This window comes from Rana temporaria, chromosome 10 (genome assembly GCF_905171775.1).
Source record: "Rana temporaria chromosome 10, aRanTem1.1, whole genome shotgun sequence".
Taxonomy (NCBI): domain Eukaryota; kingdom Metazoa; phylum Chordata; class Amphibia; order Anura; family Ranidae; genus Rana; species Rana temporaria.
Window position 1 is genome coordinate 100,840,654 of NC_053498.1, and position 17,101 is coordinate 100,857,754.

Sequence of the window (17,101 nt, forward strand, 5' to 3'; positions counted from 1 at the left end):
ACAGATGTCTCTGATTTTGCCCCCGAAGTCGGGACTAACATGTGGGAATGAACTTGCACGATTTCATTACAGCTGTCAGTGTGAACCTACACTCAATCAATGTGGCATAAGCAAATCATTTTGTGCTGTCACTGTGTACACAGGTCAGCAATGTGTTCCCTTGGTACAGTCAGCTTTCTACATACATAGGGCTATCACAATATCTTTATCGGAAGGTACTCTTTGTCTTATTATGTCCTTGGCATTGTTTCAGTACTATAAAATAATCATAACCATCACCACTCCTTTAACAATCCATTTCCCACCTGAAACCAGAACTAGCTAGTTACTAGATATATCTTCACAAGCTCAGCCACATTTTTGGGTGTATTTTTACTGAGTTAAATGTTAACTGGCTCTTTGTTCTAGAATGTTTCCCAGGATAATAATGAACACATGCTTTTAAGAAACCCATCAACCATGTGGACATTGATTTTATTGGCCTCAGAAATGTTATTGCATCTTATCTGATAACTGCACGGCAGTTTATGTAAATACGGGACTGACCCATATAGAGGACCATGTATGTTATCTGTAAAGATATAACGGGCATTATGACTATGGGGGGGGGGGGGGAATTATAATTTTTTTTACTGTTTTTACTGTTTGATATTTATACGTTATACAGTATATTTAGCTTTGTAAATTGCAGAGTTAATTGTGTGCTTTTTGGTGTTACTTAGCTTTAACATATGATCATTTTAAACCTGAGCTACAGTGAGATATAAATAAAAGTGTAATTCATGTATATATATATAAAGTAATTCAATTTTATTCTTACCTTTTTTGTACATCAGTACTCCCACTAGTGTCGGCTGGTGATAAACATTTTCGGGGGGCACAAACAAACCCCTCCAGGTCCTTTTCTGCAAAAGGAGCCTCCAGCCTGTGCTGTCACGGCTCCCTTGATACCCATCAGCTTCTGTGTTATAAATCTTTAGCCTTCCAATTGGCCAAGACGAAAAGCCGGAAATCGTAAGTGACACAATGGCGAATTTTGATTCTCTAGTATCAAAAGTGGGAGGGTTCAGGGCACAGGACTCTGCAATCTAATCACATGCTTGTTAAAGATTGACGGATCTAATAGGCACCTATTAGTCCAGCGCCCCTGCACAATACATCATAGAACTATTTATTTTTAAATAAATGATAGTATGATTAACATTTTTTTAACTTTAAAGTGGTTGTTTAGCCAATATAATAAAAACCTCCCACCCCCTCTGCAACCTAACGATATCTGTGCCTGTGTTATATAACTAAAATATGCCAATCTGTACACATATCAGAGCGTCTCCTGGCACTCGCATGACTCCTCGGCTCTCTACTCTGCCCGGCTGACAGCTCCAGCGGGCAGGGCTGAGCACTGCCACTGATGTCAGTCAGGGAGGAGGGGAGGAGAGAGGAGAGAGAGCCGAGGAGTCACATGAGCGCAGGGAGTCACTGATATAGGTACAGATGGGCATATTTTTTATATAACAAAGGCACAGGGACACATATTGTTATGTTACAGGGGATGGGAGGATTGTATGGTAGTTATAATAGCAGCAGGAGGGGAGGGGGCGGGCACTGACTCGAGCAGACAGGCAGATTGGGGGGGAGAGGAGGACAGAGAAGGACAGAGAAGGACAGAGAAGGGCTACGGATAACGGAGGCACGTAAACTGACCACGGCGTCAGGGCTCAGCAGCCATGATAAACCATGGTTAGTTCACAGGGGGGAGGGCATAGCCAGCCAGGTTTTTTAGGTGTATTAAATGGGTCAAATTACACAGCACTGTGCTTTATAAAGATGCTTTAAGGGAACAGGATCCTTTTTTTTTTTTTTGGGGAGGTAACGAACACTTTAAATAGTACATTTTATTTGTTATATCATTTATAACAAAATAAATTGTTTTATGTCTGGAAGTGGTTAAAGAGTAATTTTTTTTTTGTTATATCATTTATAACAAAATAAATTGTTTTATGAGGGGGTGGCGCCCCTGTGCCCCTTATGGACCAGCAACCACTGGTAAACCCTGTGAGAAAATAAGGGCTCTAATTCTTCGCACATTGCCAACAATTTAACCTTGTAATATGAATACAAAATAGAGGAGTACACGAATGGTCTCATTGCATATATAAGGCACCAAGCTAAAAAAAAAAAAAAAAAAAAAAAACACAATGCCCTTTGCTATCACCTTAATTAAAACCTTTTTAAAGATACAGAGTAGCACACAGTTACAATGTATAACACTGCGTCATTGACAACAGTAAAGTGGCCCCAATACATTCAGGGCAAAGTCTTTATCAGGCTAGCAAGCACGGAAAGCTTTTACTTCCATTCAAGAGCAAACAAAAACAAAAATGTCATGTATTGCAATGTATCAGATCTTAGACATGGTGGTTGCATTAGTTTTATCTTTTCATGCTTTTATTCTTTTATTAGCACCTGCTCTTTCTCTGAATAACACTCTTCCGGGCCTAGGATGGCTACACTCTCAGGCACCCAGGCTTGACTTTAAACACATCTTTCTCTCTTTATTTCCATTAGTAGTTTAAAAAGAAAGACAAAAATAATTGTAGCAACTCTTCATACCAATAGACTTTCCCCTGTGCACCGTGAAATGTGCGTGACTAAAGATCCAGGAACATTAAAAACAGAGGAGAGAACCCAATAACGTAGGACTGGGTAACTAGAATACATTTATCTTACTTCCATTAGAAGTAATGCCAACATTGTAGATACAAATCTGACCCAGGTTTTTCCTTACAGGCTTTCTCAGGTTAATTGTCCTAGATTTTCACATAGAAAAAGCAGCTATTATACTATTCTTGTATGTATTAATTTAGTACTTGCATCAAGAACGTACTTTTACAGTTGTACAGTATATGTACTATTTGCTTCTAATTTTTGAAGCTACTACTTTTTTATAACATTTTTTGTATCAGAAATCATACAATTGGCCTATTCCACACAGTAATGTGAACATAATGGGCCAGATTCAGGTAACACTTACGCCAACGTATGTGTAGATACGCCGCGTAAGTGCACAGATGCGCCGTCGTATCTATGTGCCTGATTCTTAATACAAGAATCGCCTGAAATTTGGCTTCATCCGACCGACGTAAGTTTCCTAAGGCGTCGGAGCCTGGGGGCATATTTACGCTGGCCGCAAGGGGCGCTTCCATTGATTTACGCGTCGAATATGCAAATGACATAGATACGCCGATTCACGAACGTACTTGCGCCCGTCACAGTAATATACGCCGTTTACGTAAGGTGTACGTCTGGCGTAAATTTAGTCCACCATATATGAGGCGCATCCCATGCAAAGGTATGGACGACGGAACAGCCGTCGTATATTACGTTGTTTACGTAGTAGTACGTGAATGGGGCTGGGCATAGATTACGTTAACGTCGTATCTTAGGGAGTATGTTCGACGTGATTCTGAGCATGCGCCGTTCGCTCGGACCATCATTTGCATGGGGTCACGGCTCATTTAAATGGAGCACGCCCACAGTCCACCTACTTTGAATTAGGCGGGCTTACACCAAATGATTTACGTTACGCTGGCGCAACGTAGGGAGCGAGTGCTTTGTGAATACTCTGCTAGCCTCTCTGGGATACGTCGGCGTAGCGCATATGAGATGCGCTACGCCAGCACAAAGATGCGCCGAGCTACCTGAATCTGGCCCAATGAAATTAATTTAAAGGGTCAGTCCATATGAAACAGAAATTTTGTATATACCATGTAAACAATTGCAATATTTACAGAAACTTTGGTAGATTTTGTCACTATGGGTTATATTAATAAGTGGTTTGAAATCTTACCTCTTTTGTAACTGTTGTTTAAAAAAAAAAAATAACAATATAAAAATGATTTCACACTGTCTGTTCTCATGATTTTTCACACGTTGACCCTCTCCCTGGAACTCCTTTCCATGTGTCATCTGCACTCACTAAACCCCAAAATAGAATAGAATATAATTGAAATAGAAATGTTCCAGCAAAGCAAAGTCAAATAGAAATTTACTGGAAATAGTTTTGAAATGTTTTAAGAAACGAAACACATTTCCTACAAATGAGGTCCATCCAACATTGCCTCTTCCTCATCTGCTCTAATCATCTACTGAAAACCCAGGTAACTGACTGTGTTAATGTGAGAATCGAGATTTTTTTTTTCTGCAACCATGGGAAAATGGCTCTGTCTATGGCTGGCTTTATATTTTACATGGCTTACTTTTCACTCCCTAATGCCGCGTACACACGACCGTTTTTCATGACAAGAAAAATTGCATTTTTTTAATTGGTCGTGAAAAACGGTCGTGTGTAGGCTCCAGAGCATTTTTCACGACGGGAAAAATGGCCATTAAAAATTTAGAACTTGCTCTATTTTTTTATCGACGTTTTTCACGTCGTCGTTTTTCTCGCCGTGAAAAACAGACGTGTGTAGGCTTTAACGATGGGGAAAAAAACGTGCATGCTCAGAAGCAAGTTATGAGAAGGGAAATTTGCATAATCAGCCCAAAGGGTGGCGCCATTCGAATGGAGCGTCCCCTTTATAGTGCCGTCGTACGTGTTGTACGTCAACACGCTTTGCTTGAGCATTTTTTATCATAATCGTGTGTATGCAAGGCAGGCTTGAGAGAAATAATTTTGAGAAAAACATATTTTTTTTCCATGACATGAATAACGGTCGTGTGTACGCGGCATAAGGCTGAAAAGAGGTGCGGGGGAAGGCATGGGAGGTAAGCATAAGGCGAGGGGGGAGGTGTCTACATTAAAATATATGTTACCCCAATATTTTATATTCCTATTATGTGTCTGTATTACCATGTACTTGTATGAAAAAGTATCCTGTTCTCTTTGTATTGCTTCCTTTGTGTGAAATACCTGGCGATCTTGCCAGTCCCCCCTGCTTTCCTATTTCAAAATGATCATGCCAGAGCATGGAAGCACATCCATCCCAGCAGCATGGTCAGTTTTCTTCTTCGCATGCTATATGGGAACACAGCATGCCTGTAATCTAATGGTTAAACTTGTGCTACAACACCCCCTGCATAGTTATTCATTTGGAAGATCCATGTACTAGTAGCCTAAAGTAAAACCTCTAAAGCCTTGTACACACGACCGGTTTTCCAGTGTATGCTTCATCGCAGTTTTCCCGTCAGGAAAACTGCCGGGAAAAAAAAGAGAACTAGTTCTCTTTTTTTCCGCCGGGATTCCCGGCGGTTTTTAACCTGGCAGTTTTCCTATGGGAAACACTGCGATGGAGCATACACCCGGCCGGGATTCCCGACCAAAGGCAGTTTTCTTGTTGGTTACAGAGCAGGTTCTCGCTTTTCCCCTTGGGTTTCCTGGCGTACTTTTTACCGCCGGGAATCCCGTATGTGTGTACGAGGCTTGACTCACACCCAGGCAACAAGCCTCTATCTATACTACACAACTATGTACACAAGAGGGCGCTACGTGTGTAAAATATATATATACAGTATATAAATATTTTAGGCAGGTGTAAAAAAATGCTGTAAATCAAGAATGCGTTCAAAAATAGAAGCGTTAGTAGTTTATTTTTATCAATCAACAAAATGGAAAGTAAATGAACAGAAGGGAGATTGAAAAGCGACTCGGTATTTGGTGTGACCACCTTTCCATCCATGGAAACTGCAGTTCAATGTTTCTAAAGGTAAAAGAATGCACCTAGGGAAAAATAATCCCATGAGAGAGTACAACATTGGGGGTACAGTGTTGGCCAGCACTACAGAACAAAAAGATTTGGGGGTACTTATTTCAGATGATTGCAAAAGTGTGGCCAGGCAGTGGGAAAAGCGGATAGAATCCTAGGATGCATCACTAGAGGGATCACCAGTAGGAGGAAGAAAGTTCTGATTCCCCTATATAGATCTTTAGTGAGAACTCATTTACTGAGTCCAGTTCTGGAGGCCTCACTTACACAAAGATATTGATAAAACAGAGTCCAGAGACGGGTAACAAAAATTATGAAAGGTTTAGGGGATAAAAAATATCAAGAGTGACTTCAGGAACGTAATATGTACAATCTGAAGAAAAGAATGCAAGAGACATGATTGAAACCTTTAAATACATCAAGAGGGTGAAAATGGTTCAGGAAAGCAATTCAAATATCAAACCAAAATCAAGAACACGGGACATGACTTTAACCACTTAAGGACCGCCTCCTGCACATATACGTCGGCAAAATGGCGTACAGGTACGTCCTCTTTAAGTGCCCAGCCAAATTGGCGTCCTTTTTTTCCCACAAATAGAGCTTTCTTTTGGTGGTATTTGATCACCTCTGCAGTTTTTATTTTTTGCGCTATAAACAAAAATAGAGCGTCAATTTTGAAAAAAATTCAATATTTTTTACTTTTTGCTTTAATAAATATCCCCCAAAAATATATAAAAAAAATTTTTTCCTCAGTTTAGGCCGATACGTATTCTTCTACCTATTTTTGGTAAAAAAAATCGGTTGGTTTGCGCAAAATTTATAGCGTTTACAAAATAGGGGATAGTTTTATTGCATTTTTATTATTTTTTTTTTTTTTACTACTAGTCACATTTATACAGTAATCAGTGCAGTTTTCGGAGTATAAATGTGAATGGTCCCAAAAATGTGTCAAAAGTGTCCGATATGTCTGTCACAATGTCACGGTCACAATAAAAATCGCAGATCGCTGCCATTACTAGTAAAAAAAAAAAATGCAATAAATCTATCCCCTATTTTGTAGACGCTATAACTTTTGCGCAAACCAATTAATATACGCTTATTGCGATTTTTTTACCAAAAATATGTAGAAGAATACGTATCGTCCTAAACTGTGGAAAAATTTAGTTTTTTTTATAGATTTTTTGGGGATATTTATTATAGCAAAAAGTTAAAAATATACAATTTTTTCAAAATTGTCGCTTTATTTTTGTTTATAGTGCAAAAAATAAAAACCGCAGAGGTGATCAAATACCACCAAAAGAAAGCTCTATTTGTGGGGAAAAAAATATGTCAATTTTGTTTGGAAGCCATGTAGCACGACCGCGCAATTGTCAGTTAAAGCGTCACAGTGCCGAATCACAAAAAGTGTTTTGGGAGGGAAGGGGGTAAATTCTTTCGGGGCTGAAGTGGTTAAGGGAACTCGGCAAGTAGGTTGATCCAAACATCTTGGAGAATTAACCACAAATCTTCTGTATATGTTGGCTGCCTCAAATCCTTCTGTTTCTTCATGAAATCCCAGGCAGACTTGATGATTTTGAGATTAGGGCTCTGTGGGGGCTAAACTATCACTTCCAGTACTCCTTGTTCTTCTTTACCCTTATGATAGTTCTTAATGACATTGGTTGTATGTTTGGGGTTGTTGTCCTGCTGCAGAAAATCTGTAGCATGTGCCATTTGAGGTAACAAGCCTCTTCAGTTCTTGTATGGCCCATGTGCTGAATCTGACAGCTTTCTACTGAAGAATAACAAACTGCTCCAGATCTGGTATGGTGCATGCGCTGAATCCTATGAAGATTTTTATTTAGTAATAAGAAGCCACGGCAGGTCTAGTATGGTGCATGTGCGAGATCCTGTGCAACATCGTTGGTGGGCCATCCAAGGAAACCAGGAAGTAGAAGCCAGACTCAGATGATGGGATGTATTGAAAATGAGTGGAGCACAGGGTGAACATATCCACTGAGAATGGAAACTATGACAACAAAGGAGAGATAAGTGTAAGTGCTGTTTGCCTAATTACCTGAAGATAGCAACGCCAGTTACATAGTTGCCAACATTTGAAAAAAATTTCCAGGGACACTTTGCAGCACAGCTATTAATTAATTACCACACTCACTTCCCCGAAGCTCCACCCACTCCGCATAATCTTCGCCTACTTATCAGATTATAGGGTCTACTCAATAAAGAGAGAATTACAGGAAATTGAAACGGGAATTTCAAACTTAAGACCAATGTAGCAGAGTTGGAATAATTCTCCCATTCAGCTGCACTACTTCTGCTTAAAGTTTAAAATTCTCATCACAATTGCCTGCAATTCTCTCTTTATTGAGTAGACCTTTATAACACCAAATTCCCACCAACAACTATGCTGATGAATAACATTAATATGCAAAAATACTGTACGTGTAAAATTAAATAAATGACCCTCAGAGAAATCCATGTATCGATTGTATTCCGCCATAAAAACCTTCTCTCCCTCCCCGGCCCCCAAACCTCCTGCCTGGGCAGCACTCTAGGAAAGCTCGGGGCTTCGGCCTATACAGAGGAAGCCGCATATCTGCTCTGCTCCTCCCAGGCCGGGTCACCACTGGGGCCAGTACGACTAACAGGGGACAGAGGAGGCAAAGCGCCACCATTTTGTTGGTCAGCCCACTCACCTGCTGTAGAAGCGAGTGCCCTGTGAGGGGAGGAGACTTCATTCACCCCGAGCGACCCTACTGACCGTCCTTTACTGCTGTCACCCTGAGCCTGCACTCTTATCCCTTGCCCGCTAGATGGCGCGCGAGCACACACACATAACATGTCTGCCTCCAGCTTCCTCATCTCTCATAGAGGCCAGGGGCGTACCTAGAGCATTTGGCACCCGGGGCGACTCCTATATCTGGCACCCCCCCCCCCAACTTTAAAATGTAAAAACACCCCACTGTGCCCCCTGCATATCTCTGCACCCTTCAATCTCTGTCACTATTGTGTACCCCCTCTCCACAACTGGACCCCTTTACATTACTAAACCCTCTGCATCTCCTGGACCCCTTTACATTACTAAACCCTCTGCATCTCCTGGACCCCTTTACATTACTAAACCCTCTGCATCTCCTGGACCCATTTAAATTACAAAACCCCCTGCACCTCTGCTGGATCCCTTTACACTACACAGCACCCTGCAACTCAGGACCCCTTTACATTACACAGCACCCTGCACCTCTGGGCCCCTTTACATTACACAGCACCCTGCAACTCTGGACCCCTTTACATTACACAGCACCCTCTGGATCCCTTTACATTCCACAGCACCCTCTGGACCCCTTTACATTACACAGCACCCTCTGGACCCCTTTACATTACACAGCACCCTCTGGACCCCTTTACATTACACAGCACCCTCTGGACCCCTTTACATTACACAGCACCCACTGGACCCCTTTACATTACACAGCACCCTCTGGACCCCTTTACATTACACAGCACCCTCTGGACCCCTTTACATTACACAGCACCCTCTGGACCCCTTTACATTACACAGCACCCTCTGGACCCCTATACATTACACAGCACTCTCTGGACTCCTTTACATTACACAGCACCCTCTGGACCCCTTTACATTACACAGCACCCTCTGGACCCCTTTACATTACACAGCACCCTCTGGACCCCTTTACATTACACAGCACCCTCTGGACCCCTTTACATTACACAGCACCCTCTGGACCCCTTTACATTACACAGCACCCTGAACCCTTTGGGTTCACACTGGTGTCCTGGAGTTCGTCGCAGTGCTGGGGTATACACAGTTTTTCTGCATTTAATCCCCATTTTTAGCTGCAGCCCCACAGACTTCTATTAGCTTGTGTAATTTTACGGTGTTTTCTGAAAGCTCACCAAATACTCAGTAAGGACAGTTGGTGCGCTTTCAGAAAATGTTGCCAAAATGTGTAACCTAATAGAAGTCTGTGGGACTGTAGTGAAAATTGAGGTAAAAGCAGGAAAACTGCGTATACACAAGCACTGCAACTGAACCGTAGCGCATCAGTGTAAATCCACTTGAGTGCTGGTTTACATATATGCGATGCAGGAATCAGTGCGATTCCTGCATTGCATGTTGCTTGTTGATCGTTCATGATGTCCTTTGCAAACTGCTACGGGTGTCAATATAAATGAATGACACCCCCAGATCGGTTGGCAGATCGCAGTGAGAACTGTGAAATGGTGCAGGAATCGGATTGCATAGGTATAAACACCCATCCAATCCGATTCCAGCGCAGACCAAAAAAGGGTTTTGGTGCAAATGCAATTTCAGCCATACAGTTTGTATGTCTGAATTCGCATCGCACAGCCACAGACGTCGCATGTGATCTGCACAGCAATGCGGTGCGAATCACATGCAATGTCTATGATCACACAGTAGTGAAAAGCCTGGCTAAAGGAATGGGCCAACTGTCAGCATAGGGTTAATGACAGGCACTGCTGGAGGAAAGAGGGGGGGGGGTGAAGGATTTGGGGGAGAGAAGAGTCTGGACACAGTGCTGATAACTTACTTTATGTTCCAGGATGGCCCCAGTCTCACACTAGTTCTGTCTCCAGGCTCTTTTGCTATCAGCTACTTGCTCGAATGTTCCCGCCCACACGTTCCTTTCAGACACACTGCTCAGCAGGGGCTGCACGGAGCATGGAGGACACAGAGGGGAGGGAGGAGGCTGAGCCTATGCAGACTCTTCCATTCCTGTAGGGGGGGGGGAGTTCTCACGGAGCTCTGTAAGAATTTAACAGAGAGTGAGGTGCACAGTAGTGTGTCAGTCTGCCTGAGATCTCCTTGCGCTGTCAGCATATAACATCGCCGCTGCACTACCAAGCCCACTCTCACTGTTTCATACAGGGGAGGATGAGGGAGCCGCCTGACAGCCCCCTAATGTTTGACACCTGGTGCGGTCCGCCCCATAGTTAGTACGCCTCTGATAGAGGCAGCTTACATACATGGCCAAAATTAGTTGCGGTTTCATGTTAGCCGGGACAAGTCCCGGCAGGCTAAATTAGCCGGGACTAGGTCCTATTTAACGGGACTGTCCCTTTAAAAACGGGACAGTTGGCAAGTATGCAGTTATATAAGGATCGAGAGGGGAGCTTTTATATTATGTAATCATCAGAGTCAATGCAGTTATGAACTTTTACCTTATCTATATCCAGTTCCACCTTGAGCATGTTTGGAGAGAAGTGGTAGATCATAAACCTATGTTCTTACTATTTCAGTACCTACTCTTATATTTGTGTTTACTCTCGTCTCCATCTTTGCCTAAACATTTTGTCATTGTTTCCTTGACTTGTGCACTGCTAGAGTCCTAGCTCATTAACCCATTATGTTAAACCCCTTACATAACCATTACCAGGGCTGGACTGGGACAAAAATTTGGCCCTGGACTTCATCGAGACTGGCCCACTTTGACAGATCTCTCCCATGGCGGCCTGGACAACTCCTGCACCCCCCCTGGCCACCCAAGCCCCCTCTCTCCCTTCACTAGCCACTAGCCGTTCTACTTTATTAGAGTAGAATGGCTGGTACTGGTACTCTTATAGGCAGTACCAGTGGGGTAGCTAGACATTATTTCACCCGGGGCAAAGAATCAGTTTGGTGTCCCCCCTTATGGGACAAGATTAGGCAAAAGTGAGAAACTCCCAGGCCATAGCTGTTGAGTCAGCTGTCTGTCCCCACCCCCATGCTCCTCTGTCATCCCCCCTTGCTCCTCTGGTCCTCCCCCTGCTTCTTTGTCCTCCCAGGTTAGTGCTGCGGGGAGGGAGAGGAGTTTAGCACTGCAGGAAGGGAGAGACAGAGGAGCGGAGGGGGGCGGCGGTCCGCTGTCACTGAAGCCGGCCCACTGAGCCATCGGCCCACCGGGAAACTCCCTGTAGTCCCAATGGCCAGTCCATCCCTGACCATTACCATAAATTAAAGACATGACACCTTATGGATTAATTGGCCAACAAAGGCCCCTTTATTAATTCCAAAAGATAACATATAAAATAAACTTATAAAATTAACCATTTTAATAAATATATATAAATCTTTAAATAAATATATATATTTAACCATAAACAACTTTATTGACCCAAACAACTTTTTCTAAGTGCTGCGTAAGAGGTTCCTGAGAGAAGGTAAAGAATGCTATGTCATCTGCTGTCCACCATCACCAAAGTATTCTGGCCTCTAGCCGTGATCCCACCAGCTCCGAGACAATGACTTGATCCTTCCTTCACTCTTCAGCCCGATTGACCAATAGCCCACTTAACCAGATAGGGAAGGTGCCCATCCCGAGACAGGCCCCAAACCCTACCAACCATCTCTGATATATACATACAATATATATCTACCAACCACCAACCAACCCTCAGGAACCCCATACCCCTGCCACAGACGCCCACCAGTGACCCCTTACGCGTGGGCGGCCCGCCACAGCCTTAAGGCCCGCTGCAAACCGTCCTGGAGCCCCAGGACCCACATGTCAATCCCCACCGAGGTCAAATGCACCCCGTCACCCCTAAGGAAAAGGCCAAAGTCCCCTTCAAGTTCGCAATGGCGAACCACCAACCCCCATTGCGGACGACAAATTTAGCCAACCGACCAGGCACCCCTCCATGCCAACCGTCCCACCATGTCTGACCATACGACAATGGTTTCCCGGAATGCAAACCTAAGTTGCAGAAAGTCCCACTTTATGTCCCTTATAAGGTCCCGGGATGCCCTAAGACATAGGACGTTACCCCCGACGTGCAATAACAGCACATCCAGGGGCCTGTCCAGCAGGGCCGGCGCAACCACCAGGCGGACCAAGCGGCCGCTTGGGGCGGGCAGGTCCGCAGCCTGGGATGGGGCGAAAAAATTAACTTTTTTTTTAAAACATTTTTTTTTTTTTTTTTTTTATACTTTGTCCGGAGTTGCCGGCGCCCGGTGTCCCGCTCCGGTGTGCTAATGCGCCGCAGCGCCTGTCAGCTGCTGACTGAATGTGGCCCGGCCGGGCGCAGCCAATCCAGTTACTGCCTGGTGATGGATGACGCCGGGTCCGGGCCTGTAACTGCACGGCACTTCAGTGACGACGTCCTCCTCCGCGCAGGAGGACGTCTGACGTCACTGAAGGGGCGGACCTCCGCTGCTGGGTGACACAGTGCCCAGTCCCGCGCCGCCGGAAGATTCAAGATTGCAGAAAATCGCACAGCAGGTGAGGGTGGGGTTGTGGCGTGGGGAAGAAGAATGGATATATGAAGGAAGAAGGAGCAAGGGGGGTTAATGGAGACTGGGTCGGGTGGATAATTAATAAAGCAGGAGGGCTTAATGGAACTGGAAGAAGGAGTGGGGCCTCCAGGCTCCACTCCTTCTTCCAGTTCCATTATGCCCTCCTGCTTTATTAATTATCCACCCGACCCAGTCTCCATTAACCCCCCTTGCTCCTTCTTCCATGATCCATCATCCATCCCCCCTGGGCCCTGCTCCGCTTCCGCCATTCCTCCCCCCCACAGTGGGGGGGGGGAGGAATGGCGGAAGCAGAGCAGGGCCCAGGGGGGATGGATCATGGAAGAAGGAGCAAGGGGGGTTAATGGAGACTGAGTCGGGTGGATAATTAATAAAGCAGGAGGGCATAATGGAACTGGAAGAAGGAGTGGGGGGGGGGGGGGGAATGGCGGAAGCAGAGCAGGGCCCAGGGGGGATGGATGATGGAAGAAGGATCAAGGGGGGTTAATGGAGACGGGGTCGGGTGGATAATTAATAAAGCAGGAGGGCATAATGGAACTGGAAGGAGTGGGGGGGGGGGGGAATGGCGGTAGCAGAGCAGGGCCCAGGGGGGATGGATGATGGAAGAAGGAGCAAGGGGGGTTAATGGAGACTGGGTTGATAATGAAAGCAGGAGGGCATAATGGAAGAAGGAGTGGGGGGGGGGGGGTTAATGGAAGAAGGAGTGGGGGGGGGGTTAATGGAAGCAGTGGGGGATAATGGAAGAAGGAGCGGGGGGGGAATGGATAATGGAAGCAGGGGGGTAATGGAAACGGGGGTGGATAATGGAAGCAGGGGGGGTGGATAATGGATGCAGGGGGGATGGATAATGGAAGCAGGGGGGATGGATAATGAAAGCAGGGGGGATGGATAATGAAAGCAGGGGGGATGGATAATGAAAGCAGGGGGGATGGATAATGAAAGCAGGGGGGATGGATAATGGAAGCAGGGGGATAGATAATGGAAGCAGGGGGGTGGATAATGGAAGCAGGGGGGTGGATAATGGAAGCAGGGGGGATAAATAATGGAAGCAGGGGGGTGGATAATGGAAGCAGGGGGATGGATAATGGAAGCAGGGGGGATAAATAATGGAAGCAGGGGGGATAAATAATGGAATCAGGGGGATGGATAATGGAAGCAGGGGGATGGATAATGGAAGCAGGGGGGATGGATAATAGAAGCAGGGGGGTGGATAATGGAAGCAGGGGGATGGATAATGGAAGCAGGGGGGATAAATAATGGAAGCAGGGGGATGGATAATGGAAGCAGGGGGATGGATAATGGAAGCAGGGGGGATGGATAATAGAAGCAGGGGGGTGGATAATGGAAGCAGGGGGATGGATAATGGAAGCAGGGGGGATAAATAATGGAAGCAGGGGGGTGGATAATGGAAGCAGGGGGATGGATAATGGAAGCAGGGGGGATAAATAATGGAAGCAGGGGGGATAAATAATGGAAGCAGGGGGATGGATAATGGAAGCAGGGGGATGGATAATGGAAGCAGGGGGGATGGATAATAGAAGCAGGGGGGTGGATAATGGAAGCAGGGGGATGGATAATGGAAGCAGGGGGGATAAATAATGGAAGCAGGGGGATGGATAATGGAAGCAGGGGGATGGATAATGGAAGCAGGGGGGATGGATAATAGAAGCAGGGGGGTGGATAATGGAAGCAGGGGGATGGATAATGGAAGCAGGGGGGATAAATAATGGAAGCAGGGGGGATAAATAATGGAAGCAGGGGGGTGGATAATGGAAGCAGGGGGGATAAATAATGGAAGCAGGGGGATGGATAATGGAAGCAGGGGGATGGATAATGGAAGCAGGGGGGGACTTCCACACTCCACCACCGGCCACCAGAACTCTCACACGCAAATAAATATAATGTAGTAGATGTGATCTGCAGTCCTATGTAACACCACAGATAACAGTGATAACCCTCAGAGTAGAGATAATGTAGTAGATGCTACCTGTGTTATCTGTGGTGTTACATAGGACTGTCTGCAGGTCACATCTACTACATTATCTGTACTCGGAGAGTTATTACGGTGTTATCTGTGGTGTTGCATAGGACTGCAGGTCACATCTACTTCATTATCTGTACTCAGAGAGTTATCACTGTGTTATTTTTTTTTATTCTAGCATAAAATTCGGCATCGTAGCGCGAGCTACAGTATGCCGGTCTTACATTTTTTATCCCCGTACTCACTGTTTAATCCTACCTAGACGATTCCGTCTGCCGCGGGGAATGGGCGTTCCAATCCAGACGGAAAGTGATTGACGGCCGGCTCTGGCGCGTCACGCTTCTCCGGAAATAGCTGTAATAGGCTTGGCTCTTAACGGCGCCTGCGCATAGCCTGTGCACAGGCGCCGTGAAGAGCCGAGACCTACTCCGGCTGTCTTCGGGGAGCGTGACGTGCCAGAGTCGGCCGTCAATCACCCTCCCTCTTGCTAGGAACGCCCATTCCCCGCGGCAGACGGAATCGTCTAGGTAGGATTAAACAGTGAGTACGGGGATAAAAAATGTAAGACCGGCATACTGTAGCTCGCGCTACAATGCCGAATTGTATGCTGAAATGTTGTTCAGCAGGGTGAACCACCGCTTTAAATCGTTAATAAAAACGCACTTAACAAAAGCACAAATTAGTGTGTTTTTTTATATATTAATATAAATTATTGAAAGAAACATTTTTGCAAGGGAGGTGGGTGGCCGTTGGGGGGGGGGGGGTGGCGCCAAAATGGAGCTTCGCTTGTGTAGGCAGAAATCCTTGCACCGGCCCTGCTGTCCAGGCGCACATAACGCTGAACCTCCGGCATAACCCTCGACCAGAGCATGCCTGGTATCCCAATCCACCGCACAGCGGCTTCTTCCTTGGGGAAACCCACCTGCCTACCATCAGGCCAATCTAAAGCCCTCTGAGCTCTGCAGTGGACATAAGAATGGCCCAGGATCCACATCAAGCATACTGGGCCTGCAAGAAAAGAACAGAAGAACATGGAAACAGAAAAACAGGCACCACACGAACACCCACAACACTGCACATCCCAGAAAAAACTCACAAAACACCATAAAACACAGAAAGCACCCCCCTCCCCTTTAATTCCGTCTCACAACAGATGAGAATGAACATAAAGCCTGAACCGGTGAGACTCCCAGCGACCAATCCGCTGCAAGATCTCATCACTCAGACCCCACCGTGAAGCTTCGGTTGCAGCACCAATTCTGAAAGAATGAGAAGAATAATCTGCAACATTGAAACCCCCAACTCCCAAACAACTTTTGAACACTGCCCGAACTGATACCTAGACAAAGGCAGCCCAGTACCGTGAACCAACAATGGGCCAGGCCGAAAACCCAACCAGTCTCGAAGCACCTCCACCGGGCACACGCCCAGTCCAGGTACCCTCCCCAACACCACCCTGGGTCCCTTCCCTAACTGGTCAGTTTTAGACCTACGAATCACCAACGTGACCGAATCCTCCTGCAACACCACATCAGATACCTGCAATCCCCCCGCCACAGCTTTTGAAGGGCTCACCAACTCGCCCACCCTCAATGCCCCAAAAAACGCCAGTATGAAAGCCGTCCGAAACAACCGGACTTCAAAAGACGAGGAGCACACACGGGTTAGCAACCAGCGCCTCCAGCATATGCAACCAAAACGGCCGTCTGGAATCCGGCCGCGTGCGACCCTTCCTATACCCCCGCAATGCCTTCCTTACCACAAAAGCCTTTGTGACATCCTCCACCTAGTTTAATTGAAACAAAAATGCTAACCCCGCCATTTTTACATTCAGGGATGCTACTGACACGCCACCCTCACAATTTCTACCCAGGAAATACAACAACACATGAAGCCGGCCCCCACCCGAGGAGCCAACCCCAAGTTCACTCACCAACTCGCGCCACTCACGCCAAACCCGCTCGTAAGACCGCCAAGTAGAGTCAGCCACCGATTGCCGAACAAAAGACATTACTGCTCCAACATGAGGTCCCATAAGCCACTGGGGCACAGAACCCCGATCCGCTCCGCCTCCGGAGCCAGCCGCCGGAATCTGTCCCACTGCAAATGAGAGAGGGCATCAGCCACCTAATTTTCGACCCC